The following is an 8,685-nucleotide window of genomic DNA, read 5'->3' as shown; positions in this document are numbered from 1 at the left end:
GACCCCTGTAGAGCACCTTTATAATCACCCAGTTACGTTGTGACGTTTGGTGGCACACAAAGTGTTCCTCCGGTAAACGGGAGTTGCATAATCTCATAGTTATAGGAACATGTATAAGTCATGAAGAAAGCAATAGCAACATACTAAACGATCGAGTGCTAAGCTAACGGAATGGGTCAAGTCAATCACATCATTCTCTAATGATGTGATCCCGTTAATCAAGTGACAACTCATGTCTATGGCTAGGAAACATAACCATCTTTGATCAACAAGCTAATCAAGTAGAGGCATACTAGTGACACTCTGTTTGTCTATGTATTCACACATGTATCATGTTTCCGGTTAATACAAATCTAGCATGAATAATAAATATTTATCATGAAATAAGGAAATAAATAATAACTTTATTATTGCCTGTGGGGCATATTTCCTTCAATGTCCACAAGGCACATATCATTTTTCATCGGTTGACTCCCATAGAAATCCATATATAGACATGAAGATTCTCAATATGAAAATCACTGTTAGATATATAGAATACATACAAATGTATTTGTACCAAAGTGCTGATACAATATATTGTGATATACAATATATGATGACAATAATACTTATGTTGTTGTCACAACATGGTAAATGGACATTAATTATATTGACCACTCAGGAGACTGAAAGACTATTCATAGTCTCCAAACATGTCGGTTGAGGCATATTCAACCATCGCATTCTCCGTGCCCATAGGGTCCCGTCACAGCTGATGATGTCGGATTGAAGGTTGAAGTAAGATTCAAACCTTTTCCCTTGAGGTTCATTGTATCCCAGGAATTGATGATACAGAATAACCAGATGCTGAGATCTGAATCTAATGCCTTATGATATATAAGACACCATTTTTCTTTTAGCGGTGTGATCCTAACTAGAGATGAATCCAGGATTGCACACATTATCCCACGAGACACAAGAGCGATCATGATGTCCATGGCCCAGATAGGGCAGTGGTGGCCATTGAGGGCAAATGCCTCAAACTCTATAGCCATATGTTACCTCTATGGGTAAACCAGAGATGATTAATTTACAACCAGTAAATTAAAGACCGTCATGGTTGATGTTGTAATGAACTTAGCAAAATCAATGGGTATTTCAAGAAGTTATCTTGAAACCATTAGTGTGAATCTCAAATTGCTAAATATGACACCTTGAAGATAATCTCCAAAATGGAGTAGATCTCGCAGTACTAGAGAGTATAATCTGATGAAATCAGCGGATACTTCTAGTACCTTATGTCATAACTTGATAAAATGCATGGAAGAGCACAATGGTGAGCAATCATAATGTCAAATATGACAAAATGTTGGCTTAAACAGTAGTGGTGATAATCTGGAAAGCAGTAGATCTACACACTACCTTGTGATCCCAATACATCAATTTAAAGAAATCGTTAATAATTTTGCATATCAATTCTTGCTTGTATTAAGCCAAAAAGGCTCAATTAAGATGAATAGATTTTTATTTTGCAAGAAATTAAAAATCTCAATTGCAAATAGTACATGTAATTAATCTCAACATGTAGAATAACATGGAAATATATTACATCATAGTTTATTCTGGAGTACAAGGTACTCAACAGATATACACTACTAATGTAGTGGATAATAATGATCTTGCAAACTTGATCCTCAAGTGAAAAACTTGAATTGTATAGATCTCAAATTAAATGAGATGATCTTGTATCAAGTTGCAAAATAATTCAGCGAGATGAATTAATAATTTGCGAGAGAAAATTGATCTCAATCGCAATAAAATTGTTTTGCGAGAAAATAATAATTCTTAATCACAAATCAGTACTGTAGAGGTACTGAATTTATCTTTACAAGAGATAAAAGAAAAATCTCAATTGCAAATAATAGATATAATTATTCTCAACATGTAAGAAACAAGGAGATATATTACATCAACATATTATGTGGAATACATAGTACTCAACATATTTACAGTACTGAAATTTAAGTACTGTAATTAGCAGTGTCTAAACACAGAGTTAGACAACTGTTAATAGAACGAAATCCGAATTAATAACCAAGATAATATAGGTTTAATTCGAAAAAATCGCCCGGCAGGGAAGGAGACGGTTTCCTCTTCCTCAGGAGCAACCGCTCCCCCGCCCTCCCTGTGCAGCGCCGCCCCACCCATCTCCACTGGCGCCGCTGCAGCGGCTATCACCGGCGGGGACGGGAGGCCGTCTAGGGCTACGAGGCGACGGCGAAGGCGAGGAGGGGGCCGAGGCGGCGAGTACCGTCTCGGCGCAGCCGGCGCTGTGGCCGAATCCAATGACGCGGTGCCGAGTCCCACGGGCGAGCGAGGACGGAGCGCGGCGCATGGTCGGGCGCGGGGCGCGGTGCTGCAGCCTGGTGCCGCATGGGCGCGAGCGCCGCAGTCAACGGCAAGCCAGACAGGCTCGTCGTTCGCGCCATGAGCACAACGCTGCTCACTGGACGTGGGTTGCAACTGCTGCCTCCGCTTCGCCTGAAAAGGGGAATCCGCGCCGGGCTGAGGGCCACGAAAGCCAGAAGTAGCGCCGGAATGGGCACCACCATGGGCAATAGAGACGCCGAGGTCGCGGCCGCTATGCAAGGGCGCCGTGCCGTGTTGTCCCGCCTGCTGGAAGGACGAGCGTCACGCCACCGGCTGCGTCGACTCCTCTCGTGCGCCGCCGGTTGACGGTTGCGCCTCAGCGTGTCGCGCTGAAGGACGCCACGAGGGTGCGGGCTGAGGGCCGCCTACAACGCGTCTGGACCGCCGCCCCCTTTGTTGCAGCGTCGCCGCAGGAACCGTTGGACAGCGTCGTCAGCCGAGAAGCCGAGCCCACGCTGCGGGGTACGCCAGTCGTGCCATTGGTGACCACACAGCAAAGAGATTCATCCATGTACGTGAAAATACGGCAATCGCTAGGTGATTAGTTCGTTGTTAATTGGAGAGAATGAAATTCAAACCAGGCTACTTCTTGGACAGATGCATGCATGCAAAAGCATGCTCGAGTCCTGGATGGCATGGGGCGCGCAGCGTTTGATGTCACGAACGCCATCCAAAAGCAGGACACCGAGCGCGCGCTGCATTGCAGTCGATGCAGGGTCTTGGCTCCGCCGTCAGTCGCCGAGCGCTGTCCGTGGACTGCCGCCACCATGCACACAACCCACAACCGTCGTTGTTCAGGCGTCTCTGTAACCGCCGCTTTGGGGCGAAGGAAATCTCTCTCGGTGGTAGAGCGTGCTAATAACGTGTTGAGATAAAACGAGAGAGACGGGAGACCGGAAAGTAAAAGTGAATCCTTGTTCTCATTGATGACAGGTTACATATATATAGTCCCTGAAGGACTGTCTCCGAAGGGACATGAGGTAACCGCCTCCTTTAGGAAAAATAGGGATTAATAGGATTAATTAAATCCTAACAATTATCACGTTTAAGACTAACTAGTAAGTATATGCACGTCTCTCAAATATAAAAATATTCTATTTATGTTTAATCGAGTAAATGTGGTCGTGAGTTGCAACGGAAACAAAATTCTTACGCCCGCTTGCGACTAATATGTGTTCTACTTATCCTCATCCCAAGTTCGCACATCTCATGAGTGGTATTCACCTGGTCACCTCGTCATCAGGTACGGATACACATGCTTGGGAGTTGTCGCGGTCAAACATGTACTTCGTGAACTCTACCTCCTTGCCGGCTCTTGTCGTGTGGCTGTCATGAGCAGAACTTGGTTTAGTGATGAAGTTGAATTTAATAAAGAAAATTTATTAAAAGATAACTAAAAGAGTAACAAAATATGTTGTTTACCGTAAACAGGTATGGTTCGGAGGATTTCCGAGGAATTATGAACCGCAATTAGAGAAACTCTCATAGATCCCCTAAAATATTTCCCATCAATGTATGTATAGGGACTCACCTATAAAGATCCTCACTTAAAGTTTGTTTAACTCTCAAATCATCTCAAACACATACTTCCTCCGTTCGGAATTACTTGTCTCAGAAATGAATATATCTAGAACTAAAATACATCTAGATACATCCATTTCTGCGGCAAGTAATTCCGAACGGAGGGAGTATGTGTCTCCAAATTCACATAGATAGATATCTAATTAGTTCACATACATGGATTAAACTCCAGTGCATATAGCCAGAATCATTGGACCACCGCATGGCAAAAATCTTCCAGATAACATATCATAAAATTGCAAAGTTTATGCTGCCATCTTTTATCCATAATATTTGTATCCCATCTTTTGTCATGGCCGATGACCCACATCCCTGTAGTAAAACCGATGCCATCTGACATTGGTAGGCTAGCTCTGATGTGCGATCACGATATGGGACGCTGTGATCGAGATTTTGTACCAACGGCATTGGTCTATACATGACCTTTTGTTGCACAGCGGCCTCCTATCGCTTACTCCGCAGATGATTTTGAAGCGTCTGCCTCCTGCATCAGAATGACACTTGACTAACAGAACATAGTTATGTAATACAGAGCAAGCCTATCTCTACTGAACCATCGTCGTCATCAGCGGAGTCTGCACCTGACTCCATAATTCTAGAGGGCTAGAGAACTCATATGGAGCCATCCACTGTATTTCTCACAACTGCACGCCTGTACAACATGATCTTGCTTTCAAAGCGTGTGAAGTTTATAACAGAAGGCAAACTCTGTACACACCACATTAAAGCAGTACTACTATCTAAAATATATCGCATCCACTAAAATATTAGAAATATCTTTTAACAAAGTTGTTTGAAATAAATGCTCCAATAAATATTTTCAGCCATTGTTTAGATCATACATAGTGTTGTGGAAACCCTATCATTGCAAGGTTCAAATCATCAAATATCATCTAGTCCAACACATGGATAAAATTGGGCAGTCCCTTTGTAGCTGGTTGGCTGTCCGGCCCTTTGCAATACAATATTAGTTTGCTCCAACCAAATAAATTGTTCTTAAGCTCCACAAAGACACCTCTTATGTAGCACACAAGATAATAAAATAAGTCAAAAAAACCAGATAAAACAAATATATGGATATAGAAGTGAGCAGGAATTTGGAGAATCACGGCGCTCTCATGCTCTCTCTGCTTGCTCTTCAAAAGAGAACAAGTCATTGAAGAGCGCCACACGCCAATCATTTTTATCAAGTACCTTGTGGGAAACAGCAACAACAATAAATCATGAAAAATTGACCATGTGTAACGCACGTCTCAGGTGTGTACTAAATGTTGTGATGCCATTCAAATAGTATTTTCAAAACCAAGGCACCATTGTGGTCATGATGCTGCATAGAGTAACATGCCCTGCATCCCTCATGGGCCTATATGGCCGGAGACCTTGGAGAGCGTGTATCCCGGCAACGACATCCGCAGCCTGATGACTACGACAAAGAATTTGCTCCAGAAGTATAGCTAGTAGTATATGTATGGTGGGAATGTGACTACTCCGCCACCCTGTCCGTTGTTGAGGCTGTCTCTTTTGATAGTGGGTGCTGGCCCTAGCTGCGTTAGTGAAAACTAAAGTGATTTATGAATTTTATTTTATTCTGCCAATCTATATAGTAAGCTTTTTTCAGGTTTAGATATATAGGCGGTGCCCAGCTGGCCACACGTCTGAACCTCGTGCAAACTGCAGTGCACAAACCAGCATGATTCTCGGATAGGTTCCTGTCAAACTTCTTCATCATAAAAAAAAATCTATTCTATGTGACCAATGCTGAATATAAGGTAATCCAGGCCTCCTTTTGAAGTGAGTTAGCTTCTAAAAAATCAAGACGAAGAGGTTGTCTGGGATACAAGCTCGCCACTGTTGGATTCAGTCAATGCCAAGCAAGGCTCAATGTCATCAAATAATTTGTGGAGGATTCAGTCACTGCCAAGTAAGGCTCGTTTTGAGTGATCGACTTCGGCATCTCAATTTTCCGATGACCCCTGGCTCCCGGCATCGGCACTGTGCAATCCTCCCGGCAGCAGACAAACAAGCAACACACACACATACCAGCAGAGAAATCACGCCATACCTCCCGGAACTTTTTTTTTAGAAAAGGAGGATTACCCCCGACCTCTGGAACCACATTTTGATTTTTATGTATGAATCGAAAGATTATTCATGCCCATAGAGAATTTGGTTTTCTCAGTATTTATGTTCAAGCACTCAGAGAAGAGATAAGTAACAAGCATGCACTGCAGATGTTGCGGTGAATGGAAGAGGAGAAAAGAAGAGAATAAAGTGTTGATGATTCAGTGTTAAACAACCAGTTCATCCATTGGATAGTTTCACTGAGCATTTGAATTTGATAATGAGAAAGAAGTACCTGATTATTTATAGCAGATGTCCACCTGCAAGTCCTTTATTATGGGGTTAAAACCACTACAAGAAACACTTGCAAGTTGTTAAACCAAGGACAATGTGTTAGAATATAACTTGCAAGTAATAATCAGAATCTTCAGAATATAATTCAGCTTCCACTTGCATGAATCAATCAGAGATAAAGTTGATCTTCATTTGACATTGAATCAAACAGACCCCAATCAAATTAAATTTGAAGCAAGGTAGAAAGATGCAAGTCATAGCAGGGAGAAAAGTTATCAATTGATAAATTACCTACTCAAGGATGTGATGACTGCATCCTCGTGCGGCATGGAGAGACGGGAACGCACAGAGGAGATGCAGGTGACGGCATGTGAATGGCTGCAGGCGGCAACTACCTCTGTGGTCAAGCAGTGAGTGTGATGAAATTGTTGACAACACCCTGTAATCAAGAATATAAATGTTGATATCATCTTAAAATTAAGGACTGCCTGATGACTATAAACTTGTGCATCGCTGAAAAATTACAAATGAAACCCAGAACGATGGGTAGATGACGATAAACTTCAGAATCTAACACGGTGATCCAGGACATTCTCTTAGTTACATCAATTTGAGGAGCACTGGAACAAAAGTTGAAGTAGCACATCATTGGGGAAATACCGTAAATAAAACAAAACTGAGATGGAAGACCTCCCGCGCGACGGCCTCATGACTGAAGGTTCTTGGCGTGTCCCCTGGCTGTGGATTGGGGAGACGGCGGGGAGGGACGGCGAGGGCCACTGGGAGGGCGCTGGCGTGTCCCCTGGCTACGGATTGAGGAGACGACGGGTACGACGTGGGGCCGGCGGGGAGGGCCGGCGAGGGCGACCGGGAGGCGCTGGTGCAGCGACCGGGCGACGGGGTGGGCGCCCTTGGGGCTGGCGGCGTCGCGTGGGGAGGTGGAGGGGAGTGGTAGCGTCGCGTGGGTAGGTGGGCAGGCGGCGGGGAGCGCCGGATCTTTTGGGATGGGGGCGTCGCGGTGGAAGCGCCCCGATCCAACTGTGCGCGCCGGCGAGCACCTCTTTAGCCGCCGCCAGACCTCTCCTTCTCCTCTCCTCTCATACCGATCGTCTCCTAAAGATGCGCCGTCGCCCCGATCGTGTTGTTTCCCGTGTATTGTATCGTGCCTTTTTTTTTACCTGGTAACCGAACAAATGCGGGCGGCAGAGTTTTCGTCCGCCCGGCAAAATTGCTAAACGTAGTTTTCGCCGAGGCTCGGTGTAATCTTATGGTTAGATTAAATTAAGCGATCCTAATCATAAGGCTACTAGTTGACTGCCCGTGCGTTGCCACGGACTACAATCATTTTCATGAAAAGATAAATTGATGAGGATATCAATACCATTGTTACACCCACAGCCCCTACTGTTACATATACTGGACCAAATACTAGAGCTCGCGCACGCCAATTAAATTACCAGGTACTTTCGTTTCTTGATAATGATTCTAATGTTCATGAGATTATGATGCTGCCTAAATTGGATACATTTGTTTTGCTTACAAATGAAGGGCCTAGCTTGGAGAAGGATGAACATTGGAGCAAGAACACGCATGGATTTGATGGCATGCGCAAGGGGATCAAGAACGGAGTTACAAGTGATGATTTCAGGACTTTGAAGCCGCCATAAGAAGTGAATGAAGGCTTGGACGAAATATACAAGATGCCACTTTATAATATTCGTCTATAGACTATTCTAGGTGCTGCGTCACCTTATTAATGGGCCAGACCCATGTAATTTTGAAATACTTAAGTATGGGCTATTTTTAGAGTCCGTATGTGTGGGGAAACAAGAGTTAGGGTTGGTTTCGGACCCCACCCTCAAGGGCCACGAAATTCCCCCCTCTTCCTCCATATATACAGCCCTTAGGGCGTCGTTTAGACTTTGGGTTTTGTTTAGATTAAAAGTTCGCCATAGCTGCAACTTCGCGTACTTCGTTTGTGTCCAACGACCAGACCAAGACGTCACAGAACCCCACCTTGATCAATAAAGCTTTCATCTTATATTCGCAATATCCCGACTGCAATCTCAGTTTCTTGCTTGTTCTTCGTTTGCTCGCAGGACACAGACCCTCGTGGTCAGGTTGATCGTGCTCCGGCGTGGTCAATAACCCTCGGAAGTTGGTTTAGCGATTGCTAAGGCGCGACGTCTCGCACGTTCGTAGTCGGATCGTCAAGGTCGACTCCCACAGAAAATGATAGCCACCATCTCATCGAAACATCGGGACACCTTAGCCTCTATCAAGTGGTATCAAATTTCCAAATTGCTCGGTGAGATTTTACAGTTTTTCGTAGATTAG

The 8,685-nt window shown here is 44.1% G+C and overlaps 1 long non-coding RNA gene across 3 annotated transcripts; it reads right to left on the bottom strand.

Moving 5' to 3' along the window:
* Positions 1 to 3,308: 3,308 nt before the first annotated feature.
* LOC125517606 lies at positions 3,309 to 7,527 on the bottom strand. Of its 3 annotated transcripts, none has more exons than XR_007287700.1 (5): positions 7,009 to 7,527; positions 6,640 to 6,787; positions 6,350 to 6,405; positions 3,835 to 5,187; positions 3,309 to 3,738 (listed from the first exon to the last, which is right to left on the bottom strand). It is a non-coding gene; the product is annotated as an uncharacterized LOC125517606 (long non-coding RNA). The 3 variants fall into 3 exon arrangements; XR_007287699.1 differs by having other exon boundaries at positions 3,835 to 3,943; positions 4,150 to 6,405; positions 7,009 to 7,526; XR_007287698.1 differs by having other exon boundaries at positions 3,835 to 6,405.
* Between the last annotated feature and the right edge of the window lie 1,158 nt (positions 7,528 to 8,685).

Source organism: Triticum urartu, chromosome 6, assembly GCF_003073215.2.
Source record: "Triticum urartu cultivar G1812 chromosome 6, Tu2.1, whole genome shotgun sequence".
Lineage (NCBI taxonomy): Eukaryota > Viridiplantae > Streptophyta > Magnoliopsida > Poales > Poaceae > Triticum > Triticum urartu.
The sequence above is the reverse complement of the archived record's forward strand: the minus strand, read 5'-3'. Positions and strand labels throughout refer to the sequence as shown.